The sequence below is a fragment of the Zingiber officinale genome, chromosome 2B (assembly GCF_018446385.1).
Source record: "Zingiber officinale cultivar Zhangliang chromosome 2B, Zo_v1.1, whole genome shotgun sequence".
In the NCBI taxonomy this organism is placed as follows: Eukaryota; Viridiplantae; Streptophyta; class Magnoliopsida; order Zingiberales; family Zingiberaceae; genus Zingiber; species Zingiber officinale.
The window spans coordinates 46,338,570-46,356,396 of NC_055989.1; positions in this window are offsets into that span (position 1 = coordinate 46,338,570).

Sequence of the window (17,827 nt, forward strand, 5' to 3'; positions counted from 1 at the left end):
GGTACCGCGGAATAAACCGGAGGAGGTACTCCCGGTGCTGCTACATACACTGGAGCATAAGCCGTCGGTGGTACTGCCGAGTGAACAAAAGTGGCCGCAGCTGGAGGTACGGTAGGTAATGGTACCGGAACTACCGTAGGGATAGGTACACTCGGCACAACCGAGGTAGGTACCTCTATAGGAGCCGTTGGGGTCTGAGATCCCGACGCGCCCGCAGTATACTGAGTCTGTCCCTGACTGACAGGCTCATCAACAGTAGGCATCTCTGGCATATCCAGAGATCTCGTGGTCCTCGTACGTGGTCGTCCAGCACCACGTCTCGCCGCAATACGCGTAGATCTCCTCATATCTGTTAAGTTATATTACAAATATTACTACCAATAAAACAATCATCAAATAAGCATCATACCTATTTGCTGTCTGGAGATGTTCTGTCGCTGTCCAGTCCCCAAATTAACCTCAAAATTTTGAACGAGAAAATCGTCGGAAATCCATATAAATCCGAAACGAAAATCAGAAACATAACCATAACAAAAATCTGAAAATGCCCAGTTTGACTCGCAAACCTGGCTCTGATACCAAATAAATTGTCACGCCCCTGAGGAGTCCCTGTCCGAAGAAATTTCGGCAGCATCTCCCCTGTACGGCGGACAATCTGAAACTTTCTACAAACACTATATACCTCAGCCACATACGGCTAGAGTAATAACAATAATAAAACCATCACCACGTAGTTAATATCAATTTCAGCCTCTGGCTGACACAACCACGCAGTTTATATGACTAGTAAACGGAAGAATAATACTCTGACTCGAAATCAACCCTACTCCACTACACTCTTAAAGCTCAAATCCGACAAACTCACCTCTTCTGCCGTCCAGGCAGGCATGTAGTAAAAACACATCGAAATAAAATCCATCGACGCATAAAATTCATACCAGATCCATAGTATCAAAAATAGAATAAGTCTGAACATAGACTAATAAAGAAGAAAACCAAACGATTACTAAGCCCTCGTGGTCAGCAGGGGACTAGCGACTGGAACTCTCTCCTGACAGCATCAACCTGAAAAATAATAACAATGGAGGCGGGGTGAGTCCAACACTCAGCAGTTACAACTGATATACAAAATAAGGAAATAACATCTAGCACTAATCATGCATACAGTCTCCTGATGTAATAAAGGAAAATACAAACTGAAGTAAACAGGAGAATACTGTACTAACCAGGACTTGGGTATAAGGACAAACAGTCCGAGTGATATGGAAATCCTGTATGCATGTCAAACATGGGTATCCAAACAATATGCAGCATATAAATGCAGCAAACACAAACACAAGCAATAAATGCATCATTTATATGATGCCAATGATGCGTCCTAGTCACCCCTGACGCCAGTCGATCATCTCACACAATAGTGAGGTCGAGTGGGTAGGGCTGTGACAACCGTGCACTCTGTCGTCACTACTTCCGATGAGTGACCAAGTGGACGGGATACTGTCGGAGTACACCTATCCTCCTACCCCAAATCATAAATGGGGGAGCGTAATGATCTCAACTCCCGGTACACGATGACGGGGAGGAATCCCTGCCGGCTAACACATTGTGTCACACTACTCATGAGCGGACCAACGGTGCCTAACAGAGTCCCTGCTGCAACACACTCTGCCTGAATCGACCACTAACCCATGAGTGGTGGTGTGTGCAGATCCATGTAACTGGCGATGTGCTCAACAATAATGGAGCGAACTATCGCACAGCATGCAATCATGCAAATGGTGCATGGCACTAACTACAAAATATCCTGACCTAATCCATATATATATAAAAGTGCATCATAGGTCAACGAGTCAAATCAAATCAAAGGTACACAGAAGATATAAAACCTAGGTCCTGAACATAGTGAAGCATGGTGTATCACTACTCCTATAAGCATGTATCAACAGGTAATGAATACATGAGATGCAAAACAAACAATCAATCAATCATGTAACAATCATTGGGTAGTGATTAACCGGAACAAATAAGAACATAATTAATGCAACTTGTTATATTCACTACTATGTATATCAAATGACATAAGTCAAAAGTACCCGTCTCCGATAAAATGGTCCAAATCTGACTCCGAGATACTCGTCTCGCGTCAATGTCCTGTAATAAATTGTACAATTTAGCTAAGTTTAATTATAACTCAAATAGTTAAACCAACTATTTTCCTTCAAGAACCTTAATTAAATTGAACTCAAAATCAATTAGGATTAGCTCCATTAACCCTAACCATTCCACTATTCGATTTCAATTAAAACCTACACATGAATCCGAGTTAACATTTAATCCTAACACAAGTAGCAATCACCTACAACGGAATTCAAAACCCTAATCCTTACTTCAAACTCACAGTCGTTACAAGAACCAATAGCCCCTGAATGGAGTGACTGTCCAACCACAGCACAACCCCACAGCAAGATCTAACACCTCACGATCACTGCTGGAATCAAAATGCGATAGGATGGGGTTGCTGCCGGAAATCAGAAACACCCCACAAAGCACAAAAACCTCACCAATCCGTGACCTAGAGTAGCAGTAAGGAGAGGATCAAGATCAAGAGTAGAGATTACTGTCAAACAATAACCTAATTCCGACCAAACTTACCTCCAAGATAAAATAGGGCACGCGGCTGGAGGCTAGGGCAGAAGCAAGGAATCGGCTGTGTCGCGAGCCCAAAGAGGAGGAGGAGTCACGATGACCGATTCTCGCCCAAGCGTCGTCGGCGTTAGAGCACAAGGATGGCGGCGTCGGCAAGGCACAGTGGTGGCAGCCGGCGCTAGGGCTCGGTTGGATCCACGTCGGTGAAGGGAAGAAGGCGTCGGCTAGGGCACAACCCGCGGAATCGAGAGTAAGGTGGCGGCGGCGCGATGAAGGAAATGAAGAAGAGAAGAGTCGGCCTTCCGTTTTGTACACTCGGAAAGGAGCAACCACCGCCAGCGGTTAGGGCAAGGAAGAAGAGAAGGCGCGGGTGAGGGCGTCGGCCACGCGCACGGAAAAGGAGAAAGAACGGCGGAAAGAAAAAGAGAATAAAAGAAAATAAAGAAAAGGAAATGTAAATATAAACATTTCCTCGCTTAAACGGGGTAACCTAAACAGGCTTTTCCGGACCCCGTTTTTGTCCACGTTAACTCGTCCGTACGAGCTCCGAAAAATTTCCGAAAAATTTCCAAAAATTCTGAAAAATTCCCTTATCAATATTTGCCTATTTTCGGTATTTTACACTTCCGTTAAGCGTGGCCAACCATGGATGGTTATGCCCGATTACGTGGATTAGGCCACGACTAGCAGTTGCGATTATCTTGGTTTCTCCTTGCTCATAGTCCTCCCAATGTTTTTTGATTAGCCCATTTAGTGCTTTCTTGAAACGCTTTGCCCGTAGTCTTGTAATTGGGCCTTCCGGAAGTGATAACTGATCTCTCCTATCTTCAGCCCTTGTGCATACATCACCGCATCTGTTTTCGAAGGGTCAAACCCCTCTGTAAGTAAATGTCGTTTGTATAGTTTATCAATTATTTAATGCATAAAGTAGCTAAGTCGAAAGTTCGAATCAAGTCGCTTCTAAAGGAGATAACACTCCTTAAAGAAGTGACTAACCCCGTAACCTTGCCTGACCCAGTTCAGACTGAAAATTCAACTCAAGTCCAAAAGCTTGAGGAAGAAAATTCAAGTCTGAAAACTCAAGTCAAGGATTTAGAAAAGACCCTAGAACGATTTTCTTTGGGGCCCAAGAACCTTGACCTAATTCTTGGGACTCAAAGAGCCGTTTACAATAGAATTGGACTAGGATTTAAATCCAAAAAGAAATATAGATCCTATCTATCCTTAGTCAATAGACGAAATAGTAAACTAGTCCAAGCATGGGTACCCAAGTCCAACTTGGTCAATCAAGTTGGACTTGGTAAATATTGGGTCCCCAAGGATCAAGTACATTACCTTGAAAAATCTTATCGAGGCTATGATCCAGGGGGAGCAAAAAGAAAAACTATAATAATTAATAAATAAATAAAAAATAATCTTAACAAACATCTAATAAATAAATAAAAAATAATCTTAACAAACCCTTAATAAATAAATATAAATAATCTTAACAAACATTTAATAAATAAATAAAAAATAATCTTAACAAATAAATATTTAATAAATAATTAATAAAAATAATCTTAACAAATAAATAATTAATAAAAATAATCTTAACAAATAAATAATTAATAATCTTAACAAATAAATAATCATTAATGGAAGCTCCAGAATAGCTGGCACCTCCAAAAATGAACCTACCCGATAAGGTAACTAAACGCAACCTACCCGATAGGATAATTAGGACTAGAATAAAAATGGCTAAGTTTAATTTGACCCACGGTACTGGTGAAGTATTGGATGATAGTACGTTAGGAAAGTTTAGTCTATGCATGTCTAGGAAGATATGACTTAGACCTGGTGCATTTGGCTAAGTGGAACTGACCGAAGCTGCCCTTTATGGATCCTAACTAGTTAGACCAAGGTTTTGTACTAAGTTCAGTGGATAAGACTATTTGGAAAACCTCGAAGGTATGGCTACTTTAATGATGTCCTAGTGACTCACCATAGCCCAGAAGTTTATCCAAAGAATGTCTATTTGTTGAGCTCAAAGCTAAACCAGAATCTAACATAAAGTTAAACCAAACCCTAAATAAAACTAATTCATCTCACAAAATTATAGGGTCCCCTGATTGAAAAATCTAGATTGGGTGAGATGACTAAGGACAAAATTAAAATTACAATTAAATCAAATTAAAATTAAAATTAAATCAAGTTAAAAATAAAATTAAAATTAAATCAAGTTAAAATTAAAATTACAATTAAATCAAATTAAAATTAAAATCAAACTAAAATTAAAATTAAAACAAGTTGAAACTAAAATTAAAATTATATTAACCTAATACTTTTCAAAATATTAACTCTTTAAATTTTAATTAACTTAATATTTTTTCAAAATTAATTAACTTTTCAAATTATATTAGTGTAATACTTTTCAAAATAACTTTTCAAAATTTAATTAACTTAATGTTTCTCATAATTTAATTGACTTAACGATTTTTCAAAATTTAATTAACATTTCAAAATTTAATCAATTAATACTTTTTCAAAATCTAATTAACTTGAATATTTTTCAAAATTTAATTAATACTTTCTCAAATTTAATATCTTTTTCAAAACTTAATTAACTTTTCAAATTTTAATTAACTTAATATTTTTCAAAACTTAATTAACTTTTCAAATTTTAATTAACTTAAATATTTTTCAAAAATTAATTTAAATATTTTTCAAAATTCAATTAACTTAAATATTTTTAAAAATTCAATTAACTTAAATATTTTTCAAAAATTCAATTAACTTAAATATTTTTCAAAAATTAATTAACTTAAATATTTTTAAAAATTCAATTAACTTAAATATTTTTCAAAAATTAACTAACTTAATGTTTTTTAAAATTTTAATTAACTTAATATTTTCCAAAATTTAATTAACTTTTAAATTTTTAATTAACTTAATATTTTTCAAAATTTAATTAAACTTAATTTTTTTAATTAACTTAATACCTAATTATCCTACCAATAACTAAATGAGCCAATAACTTCACTATCTTTTCATCAAAGAGATTCCAATTCAATCACTTTATGTGTAGGAACATAAAGAATTGGATCAATGGATGTTGGATAGTGGATGCTCCAGACATATGACTGGAGATAAACTGAAGTTTACAAAGCTCAAATTAAAGAATCTAGGATCTGTTGCATTCGGCAACAACGACAGACTTAAGGTAATCGGAAGAGGTAACATCGAACTCAATTCCAACTTTATCATTCAAAAAGTATTATTAGTTGAAAACTTTAACTTTAATTTACTCAGTATAAGTCAATTATGTGATAGTGGTTATTCAGTCAACTTTACCAAATCTGAATGTATAGTTAAAAGTACTGATAATTCTGAGATCATACTTAAGGGCACTAAGAAAGATAATGTCTACACCATTAACCTACCAACATCCTCAATAAAGTGTTTTCTAACACAACAAGAGGAAACTGAGTTGTGGCACAGAAGACTAGGTCACACTCACACTAGACTCATTTTGAAAATGAGTCAAAATGGTCTAGTTAGAAGTTTGCCCAAATTAAAAATTATTGAAAACTCAACCTGTAATGCTTGTCAACAAGGTAAACAAACCAAGTCAAACCATAAGTTAACCAACCTAGATAAAACTACCTCAATACTTGAGCTCCTTCACCTAGACTTGTTTGATTCGCATGGAGCCAAGTCACTAAGTAAAAATCAATATTGCTTAGTAATAATCGATGATTACTCAAGATTTTCTTGGGTAAAATTTATAAAAACTAAAGATGAGACCTTTGAAGTATTTAAAATCTTCTGCAAACTAATAGAAAATGAAAAAGACACACAAATAAAAAGAATTAGAAGTGACCACGCGAAGGGGGGGCGGAATTTGAAAATCACAACTTTATTGAATTTTGTGAAATTAATGGGTGCAAACATGAATACTCTTGCCCTAGGACCCCCCCCCCCCCCCCAACAAAATGGCCTAGTAGAGTGTAAAAATCGAACCCTACAAGAAGCCGCTAGGACTATGTTAAACGAATACAAGCTATCCAACCAATTCTGGGATGAAGCAATAAATATAGCATGTTATATACAAAATAGAATTTTAATTAACAAATCTCATAACAAAACACCTTATGAAATATATTATAATAAAATCCCTAATTTAAATTATCTAAAAGTTTTTGGATGTAAAGTATATATTTTAAACACTAAAGACTATTTAGGAAAATTTTCATCAAAAACAACCACAGGAATATTTTTAGGGTATTCAACAACTAGTAGGGCATATAGAGTGTATAATAAACATACCCTAAAAGTTGAAGAAACAATAAATGTAATATTTGATGAAGATAATAAAGTAACCACTATAATAAATAAAAATAATATAGAAAATATTAACCCACTAAATACAGAAGATGATGAAATCCAACCTGAACCCAATGAATCTGAAGAACCAATCACTAACACAAACTTAAGACGAACAAGAACAAACACAAATCACCCATCTGACCAAATCTTGGGTGATCCATCTCTAGGAGTTAGAACTAGGCCATCCTATAGAAACAATAGCCAAATAGCCCTGATATCTGAAATTGAACCCAAAACTATAGACGAAGCTCTACCCGATCCAAACTGGACACTAGCAATGTAGGAAGAATTAGCCCAATTTGAAAGAAATCAGGTCTAGGACTTAGTACCAAAACCCACTGATAAAACTATAATTGATACTAAATGGGTTTTCAGAAATAAACTAAATGATCAAGGTGAAATAGTTAGAAACAAAGCAAGATTAGTAGCTAAAGGGTTTAATCAAGTAGAAGGGTTAGACTATGATGAGATCTACGCTCCTGTAGCTAGACTTGAATCTATTAGGATGCTGCTGGCCTACGTAGCACACAAAGGATTCAAGCTCTACCAAATGGATGTTAAATCCTCCTTCCTAAACGAATTTATTAAAGAAGAAGTGTATGTTAGCCAACCCCCTGGATTTGAATACTTAGAGCATCCAAACCATATCCTTAGACTAAAAAAGACCCTATATGGACTAAAACAAGTACCTAGGGCCTGGTATGAACGGTTGTCTAATTATCTTTTAGAAAAAGGATTCCACCAAGGACAAGTAGATCCAACCCTTTTTGTGAAAACCTTAGAAAAAGACATTTTCATAGCTCAAATTTATGTAGATGATATAATATTTGGATCAACAAACTTAAAATTTTTAAAAGAATTTACAAACTTAATGGAAAGTGAGTTTGAAATGAGTTTAGTAGGAGAACTTAACTTTTTCCTAGGTCTACAAATTAAGCAAACAAAGGATGGAATTTACATATACTAAACCAAATATGCCAAGGAATTAATTAAAAAAATTTGACATAGAAAATTCAAAAATTATAAATACACCAATGACAACCAATATCAACATTGATGCTGACCCAGAAGGAAAATCGGTAGATCCAAAACACTATAGAAGCGTAATAGGCAGCTTACTCTATCTAACTGCAAGTCGACCCGACATATTATTTGCAGTAGGTATGTGCGCAAGATACCAATCCTGTGCAAAAGAGTCACATTTAACATGTGCTAAAAGAATTCTTAGATACATTAAGGGCACCTTAAATGTAGTACTCTGGTACCCTAGAACCTACACCTTTGACCTTTTTGGCTATTTTGATTTAGACAATGCTGGATGCAAACTAGATAGAAAAAGTACAAGTGGTAGCTGCCAAATTCTAGGTCAGTGCCTAGTAAGTTGGTCAAGCAGAAAGCAACATTGCGTTACTCTATCCACTATAGAACCTAAATACATAGCCCTAGGAGAATGCGCTTCTCAACTCTTGTGGATGACGCATACACTAAAAGACTATCAATTAGAATATAAAAATACAAAAAAAATTATTGATAATATGAGCTCAATTAATCTAACAAAAAATCTAATTCACCACTCTAGAACTAAACACATAGAGGTAAAATACCACTTTGTAAGGGATCATGTAGCTAGAGGTGAAATTGTACTTAACCATGTTGAGTCCAAATCTAACCTAGCTGACATTTTCACAAAACCCTTACCTGAACTTGAGTTCAGTACACTTAAAAGACAAGTAGGAATGTGTTGGGTAGAATAGATCTTGATTTTCAAACAACTTTCCTACATCAGACTTTAAAATTCCTTTTCAAAATTGCTTTAACTTTTAAAATTCTAGGAAAATAATGTTTTCAAAATCCCAATTTTATTAGTTTTTTAAATTTGGACTTAGACTAGGAATTTCCCCCTAGAAATCATGTTCCCTAGTTTCATCCAGAGCATCTCACAAGCACACTAGGCTTCACTTGCTTGTGTTTACAAAACTTAAAACGGTGTGAGATGCATAGGGTTCAGCCTGAACTCAGAATGCTTATGTCTGTGCATCATAGTGAGTTTGGGCGTTAAAAACCAACTTTACATTAATCAAGTTAAATGATCCAGTATTAGTCAAAACTAACTGGATTACTAACTTAACCTGACTAACCAAGTGAAAACTATTGCCCTTTAGGCATTCAGTCAGTAGCTAAAGGTTAGACAGTTGGTTAAGAATATTAACACTACAAATTGACTCAGCTAGCGCTTTAGGGCTCTGATACCTTGTAAAAGAAAATTAAATAATTTACAATTTATTTAACCCAGCTCATGCTTGGATATTAGGGTCTTAAGCTTATTGCTCCTCCATTGCCTTTAAGGATTTTCAAATTCTTAAAAATTTCTTTTAACCTCTATAGCCATCTTTAAAATTAACTAAAGGACTATTTGAATTTTATTTCAAAAATTAAGTTAACCCAACTTTTTAAAATCTTTTAAAAAGGCTATTCGAAATTAATGGTTTTAAAAGGCTTTAAAATTTTTTACGAAATATTTTTTCAAAAAGGCCTCCCCAATAGCAAAACTTAGCCTACTATTTTCGAAACTTGCCTTTCAAAAATCATTTGTTTCAATCTTTCAAAACTTAACCTAAGTTTACACAAATTTTGGCTAAGTACCTTTCACAACTAAATATTTTCAAAAGTATTTCAAGTTTTAGCAACTAAATATTTTTCAAAGAGCTTTCAAATCTAACTAAATATCTTTCCAAAAAACTTTTTCAAGATTTGCTAAGTATTCGTTCAAAGTTTAACTAAATGTTTTGATATCAAGAATTAGCTAAGTTACTTTTCAAAGTCAATATAATTTTATCTTAGCTAGTTTTAAACGAAAAAGTTATGTTTCAAATTTTTTTTTGAAAAGTTAAGTTTCTCAAAATAAGCTAAGGTCATTGATAATCCTTACTTATTTATTTTTGATATATGGCAAAGGGGGAAAGTAGAAGAAATTCAAAAGGAAATTAAAGAAAGTTTGAATTAAAGAAAGTTTGAAAATTTATAAGTTTAAGGAGAGCTTTTATTAAGGGGGAGCATTCCACAAAATTGATAAAACTCTTGGACTTACTTATTTTTTCCCCTTCTTCTAAATTTATGCTAGTTATGCCTTTCTTTATTGCATCTTTTTCCTTAACTTTGAATTTCGGTTGTCATAATCAAAAAGGGGGAGAATGTTGGTGCGGAAAGCATTCGACGATCGAACTTTAGTTTTGATAATGGCAAAGAGATTGAAAGTTAAGATTACTTATTATCTAATATGTTCATGGAGCTTGCAGGAAAGTCCTAAGTGATACCTACGCAAAAGTCCTAGCTGCGGTTAGGCAAGGTGAAAATCCTAGAGGGTGGTAACCTTAGGTCTTAGGGGGTGGTAACCCTAGGTGAAGGAAAAAACCTAAGGGGGGGTAACCTTAGGTCCTAGGGGGTGGTAACCCTAGGTGGAGAAAAACCTTAAGGGGCGGCAACCTTAGGTCCTAGGGCACAGTAACCCTAGGTGGAGAAAAACCCTAGGGGGCGGTAACCCTAGGTCCTAGGGGGTGGTAACCCTAGGTGGAAAGTCCAATTGGTCTGGAGGACCAGACTGGTACCAGGTAATCTCTTTTGAGTGGAGTAGGTGAGGACGTGTTTCCCGTAGAGGGAACAGTAGGCGTCGGGTCGACCTAGGGTTTCCGGACGGAAATCCAAAATCAGACCCGGACAGTCCGGTGACTGTCAAACTCTTAATTTATCATGTTTATATCAGTTCTAACTTTGTCTTGCAGGGTACCGTATTGTTTTGGGACTAATATATCTTGCAGGTACAAAAGGAACAAGTTAAGCCTCGGATGAACAGTGTCTGAGGCGCCTCCATGGAGCTTGGAGGCGCCTCGGGTGCAAGGCGGAGCCAGCTGTCCAGAGGAGCTGGAGGCGCCTTCTTTGGGACTGAAGGCGCCTTGAAGAGGCTTGAAGACACCTTAAACCAGATAAGGTGCGACCAGGTTTGTGCTGATCCACGCGTGCGACTCGGTGGCCTGGAGGTGCCTTGGACAAGCTTAGAGGTGCCTCCAGCACTGTATAAAAGAGGGATTCGAGCAGCAGCCAAAAACAACAAGTTCTAAGCTTACTCTCTTCAACGTGCTGCCAACGAAACGACCTAGAAGTGCTGCGAATTGACACCGACGACCCGGAGCTCCAAATCTTCAGTTTTTCTTACTGTCGTTGGTATTATTTAGTCGTTTCTTTTAAATCACTGTACTTCATCTTGTAAACACATTAACGAGCTTATAGTTATTGCCCACCAGAAGCAATCAACGATCGCGAGCCTTGGAGTAGGAGTCGCCCCACAGGCTCCGAACCAAGTAACTCCTCGAGTTCTTGTGTGATTGTCTTTTTGTTTCCGCTGCTTTAACTCTCGATCGATTTCCAACTCCGAAATGCAAAATAGCCACGATCGCTAGCGCTTTCGATCCAACAACAACAATATCAAGCCTATTGGCAAGATTCTAACTTCATCAATATTGTTTTATCTAACTACTATTCTTTATTTACAGTTTTTGGTGCTATTATACAAGTCATTCTTGTTGCAACGATAAAAACTCCGTAGTAGTAAAAAAATTTCACAGAATTCAATGATTACTGCTCAACTAAAATGCAGGAAATCAAACATACAAAATTTACAAGTTAAAAGATTTAGCTCTTGTTATTATCACATACTATGTTATCCATCTGAAACAAGAAGAATAATTGATATTGACAATAACTTGCCTCAAGATATTCAATGATTTTACTCGAATGCCTTCCAACTGGTCCTGTATAAATCAACTCTTCTCCTCTTTTCATCAAAATTAGCAGTGGAAAAATGAAGAAAGGTAATATTTAATGAGACAATATTACTGGATTCGAACAATAGATTTTTGGATTATTTTCATTTGGGTCACTAATCTTTCAGCTTTGCTAATGGAATTCAGATGGTTTAAGGACCATATATGTAATAAATTCAATGTTTAACTATGATTCTTTTGTAATTTTATCTGATATGAGCTTAGCTTTAAATATCTCTAGGATTTTCTTTTAGATCCTTGTACTATACCTAGATATTAACTCTATTTTTCTGCAATAAGTTAAAAGTTATCTGGATATATATTTTTTTCTCATTCTTTTTTTGCGTTGCATAACTCCATGATAGAGGTACCATATCGGCCTAGTTACCTGTTGTTTTCTTATTTTAGAAAAAAAAATATAGTTACCTGATTGAATGCTTCAAAACTGTTCTTCCAATTTCAGAAACATTTTTCACTGCACGCATGACAATAGCTACAATTCATGCATCTAGACCAGATGTCGGTTCATCCATAAATACAATAGATGGATTTGTGTCACTAACATTCACCTTCCACTAGCCATTGTTTTCCTCCTTAAGCCACCATTCTTGTAGGATCCCTTCGTGACAAGCTCTACAAAACTTCCACTTGAAGAAGTTGAGCATATATCTTCTTTTCTACAACTGTAAGGAAACCAATAATATCAATCTCCTTTGCCAACAATGTTTTCTATCTTTAACCTTGTAACACATGAAGTCTTATTGTCGCAGCTAGATTTGATTTACATGGATCTTGTACATAAATATGAATCTTAAACTTATTCCTTTCACACACTAGTGATAGTGAGCATTTTTGCTGTTATGCTGGTTGTCCAAGGCCTTGCTAGTGACCCATGAGGGATAATATGGCATCTGTGAGTCATGAAGACTCGCAAGACACATACTTTTAATATGTCATATCTATTGCATTACGTGAAAAAGAAAAACGAGAGGCATTAGGAAAAAATCTCTCTATCTTACTATTAATATGTTTACATGTAGGTATTTATATACATAAGGAGAGAAAAGAAAAATCAATTTCAATCCCTACAGTCAAGGGAATACAATCAAGATCAATCTCAATCCCAATAATCAAGGGAATCCAAATCAATCATAATCTCTACAATCAAGGAAATCTTTAGAAGTATTCAACATTCCCCCTCAAGCTGGAGAATATAGATCATATGCATCAACCTTGTTACATATGTAGTCAATTCGAGAATCTCTCATTGACTTAGTGAATATATCTGCTAATTGATCATGTGAATTGACAGAGCTAGTAGATATTTCTCCAGATATGACTTTCTCTCTGACAAAGTGACAACCAACTTTAATATGCTTTATCCTTTTATGAAAAACTGGGTTTGAGGCGATATGCATGGCGGCCTAGTTGTCACATATAAGTGGTACTTGTGTAATCTCTTCAAACCTTAGTTCCTGAAGCAATTGTTTAGCCATATGAGCTCTTAACTGCTATGTGCATAGCTCGATACTCTGCCTCTGCACTAGATCTTGCCACAACATTATAATTTTTGCTTTTTTAATAAATAAGGTTATCTCTGACAAATATACAAAATCCAAAAGTGGATCTTCTATCAGTGGGAGATCCTACTCAATCTGCATCAGAATATCTTACAACTCGAGTATGTCATTTGTCTTCATACAAAAGACCCTTTCCTGATGCACCTTTGATATATTAAATAATGCAAGTCACATTATCCCAATGTTTCTTGCGTGGAGAGTTGAGAAACTGACTTACTTCACTTACTGCAAATGAGATATCCAGACGAGTAACAGTAAGGTAGTTTAGTTTTCCTACTAATTGTCTGTACTATTCAGGATTTGGAAGAGGCTCCCCCTGATTTAGCAGGAGCTACATTAGGATCCATAGGTTGTTGACTGTCTTTGAGTTTAACATTCATGTTTCTTCCAAAATATCGATCGCATGCTTCCTTTGGGATATGATGATCTCATCTTTAGACTGTACTACTTTTATCCCCAAGAAATATTTGAGTTTGCCGAGATCCTTTGTCTGAAAATATTTGAAAAGATATTGTTTTACCTGTGAAATCTTGAGATGATCACTACTTGTGATGACGATATCAACATAAACCACTAAGTAGATGCAACTAGTAGATGAGTGGCGATAAAAGGCAGAATGGTCAGTCTCGCTCCGAGTCATGCCAAACCATTGAATTACAGTACTAAATCTACCGAACCATGCCTTGGGTGACTGCTTGAGGCCATATAAAGATTTCTGCAGGCGACATACAAAACCTAAGCAACAAAACATGAAGGTTGCTCCATGTAGACCTCCTCAAGCAGGTGACCATGTAAGAATGCATTTTTGATGTCCAACTGATAAAGAGGCCAATGTCGAATCACAATAATAGACAGGAAAAGGTGCACAAAAGACATCTTGGCAACAAGAGAAAAAGTGTTCCCATAATCTAAATATAGCCTTTAGCGACGAGGCGAGCCTTAAGCCAGTCAACCGTGTTGTCTGGACTAACTTTCACAATATACACCTATCGACAACCAACAACTAACTTCTCAGGTGGTAGAGAAATGAGGTCCCAAGTCCCACTGCGCTACAAGACACACATTTCATCGAGCATAGCTCGTTTCCATCCTGGATAGGCAAAGGCATCAACTGTAGACTTTGCAAGAGAGGCATACGACAAGGAAGAAAAACAAGAAAAGTAGGAAGGAGAAAGATGATGATAACTCAAGGAAATATAATGAGGAGAAGGATTACAAGTGGAACACATACCTTTCCAAAGTGCAATGGGAATATCAAACTCAAGAGACGGGACCGGAGGAAGAGGCGAAGGACTCGGCTCCAAAGATATGTCCATGGCAATATCGGTGATGGGTGGCAATAAAGCAGGGCATGGACGACGCTGATAAACCTACAAAGGAGGAGATGGGGCTGGAGGTGATAGAGACACCCCCGGAGGATAAAAGACAGTCACTGATGCAGACGGAGATGGAGAGAACTCGAATGGAGATGCGTGAGACCTAAAAAAGAGAATCAAATCAAAGAACGTGACATCAGCAGAGAGAAAGTACCGGCGGAGAGTAGGGGAATAACACTTCTACCCTTTCTGAGACCGGGGGGTATCCAAGGTGTTGGTGCAATTGACCTTCAAGGTTTTGAAGTCCGATAAATATGTTTAATAGAGCTTGATCAAGGGAAGTCCTAATCGTGACTATGCAAGATGAGAAGTCAACCGAGTGACTAGTCCTAACTGCAGTTAGGCAAGGGAAGTCCTAGTTGCGGCTAAGCAAGGGAAGTCCTAGTTGCGATTAGGCAAGGAAAATCTTGGTAGATCATGGAAGTCAGATGGATTCGATAGCTCTAAAGGACCTGATCCTTGGTCTGCCGATCCATTGCTGAGCCTTGGTGAGTGAAGCCAAGTGGAGAAAACTCTAAGGGGTGGCACCACAAAAATAATCAGCTTTAGCGACCGAATATTCGGTCGTTAAATGGTCGCTAATACTCTTTAACGACCATTTAACGACCGATCAACGACAAAAAATAAAAGTCGGCATTTTTTCCATTGTAGGGTGGTTTAGCGACTGACTTATTATTTCAGTCATTAATTTACCTATCGAATTTTAATCAGTCGCTAATTTTAGCGACCGAACATATAAATCCAGTCGTAAAATAATCAAGGGGAATTTTTTGCGTAGCAGGAAATTAGCGACCGAAATATATTTCGGTCGCTAATAGATGAACTGAAAATGTAGGATCAGTAAAAAAAATAACGACCGAAATATAAATCGGGGTCGCTAAATAGCGACCGACATTTATATTTCGATCGTTAAATAGCGACCGAAGGTTATATATCGGTCGCTAAATAGTGATTGCTATTTAATTATCAATCGCGGCAGAAACTGTTTTCCCATCGCAATTAGCGATCGAATTTATATTTTAGTGGCTAATCCCTGCACAAATAACAACAGATCTCCTGTTTTCATCATTATATCCTATTTACAACAAAATATCACACAAACAATACAACCAATACCATGCACGATACAAACATATCCAACTTCACAATCAACAATGACAACACAAACATTATCATGAACTTTAACATCAACCAACCACACAATAGAAATGTCAAACCATAAAATGTACGATACAAATCAAATCTAGTTAATACAAATCAAATCCAGTTGATACAAACCAAATGCAATAAAGTTGACGATATCCAAATATTGATGATAAACATGTCAACGTGCTCAAAAGTAAAATAATAACCTTCCTTATCCAATCCTGCATCAAATAAAATACAATATATTATTAATTAAAACAAGAACAGGATACAATATTGGAATAATGGGCAAAAAATAATAGATAAAACGAGCAAAGGAAGAGATGCTTCACAAAATATGGATCATGAAATACATGTTGCATACATATAGAGCTTAACTCTTAATTGCAATATATATGCACTTAATACGAGTCAAGTTAACCCTAAATCCAAAATTCATTAAGAATTTTTTTAATAACGGGATCTAAAATTTGAATAGAAGCTTACTGGTAGTGAAGAGGACAGAGTAGTTCAGATGGACAATACGCCACTTTATATCTCATTTTGCTACTGGAGTGATGGTAAATCTACAAAAAATCACAAATTAAAATTTATATTGGTTTCAAGATAAATGGCATGTTAAAAAACACTAGTACTACGATCCTTACCTGATCAAGCCTAGCACACCTCATAATTTCTATTTATCAGGATGATTTGGGTCTTGAGTTTCTTGTGAATCAAAATGATGCGGTGTTGAAAAAGCAGAAGGACTCATTACTGAATAGTAATCAAAGAATTCTCGCATTTGTCGCTCAACGGCTGCCTTAACCCTATCATTCATCGATCGCTCAGATTGCTCTATTGCCGCCTTGAATCGATCATTCATCAATCGTTCAGACTGCTCTACTGTAGACTTGACCCGATCATCTATTGACGCCTCTATTGTTGTGACCGGATCCCTCAAATCTTGATTTTCTTGGTGTAAGCCTTGAATACCAATGGATGAAGAACTGGGTAGACCCCTGGCCCTAAGAGACATCTCACAATCATATGCAACTCGTGCTTGAGAGCCAAGGTCGTAGAGGGCATTTTTTTTACTTCCGCCAACAACTTCATAATAAATATCATTTATAGCTTCATCTGATAAAATTGGTACGTCCCCTCCCTCTACAATAGGCTGAGATGCCTGTGCAACACAATCAGTCATATTGTCCTGTGCAAAAAATTTATTAATATCTAATAAACAATTAACAAAGATAATCCTTTTTAAAATTGGGTGGTAAACAAGTTTATATGCTTACATCAATGGCTTTTGATTTTGAATCCACAAATGTGTCATCCTTTTTCTGGTGGGTTTTACAAAATAAATCCCAATAAGTACTAGGTTTTTGTAATGTCTTTTCTTGCACCGATAAAATATTTAAAAGATTACAATTACTTTCACTAATTAGTTCTAAAGGTTATTGTAAACATACCAATTCAATGGCATGCTCAACCATAGATCGTGATCCAACCGTGTGGTTTGAAGATCCCGTGCTTATGCCACCGACCTCAGCTTTTTTATTGCTTTGCGTAGTCACTGACTTTCACTGCCAATTTTCTGCAGTCCAAATTTTTTGCCATGCAACCCAAATCTCCTCTAGTATATATGATGGTTTTGTTGCATTTCTTCTCCACTTGTACATTAAATTCTTGTACAACTTCTGGCAGTAATTATTTCATCTTGCTTTGAATTCCACCTCATGTTCTGGGTCACAGGTATATTTTTTTGCAAAAATACAAAAATAATTAGTATCAAAGAATATTATTCAATATCCAATATAGAAAATATTACTTATCAGAAATTCATTATAATAAAAGTCTTTCATTTCTTGATTTACATGCCTCCAAGTGACACCAGAGGCGCATTGTTGTT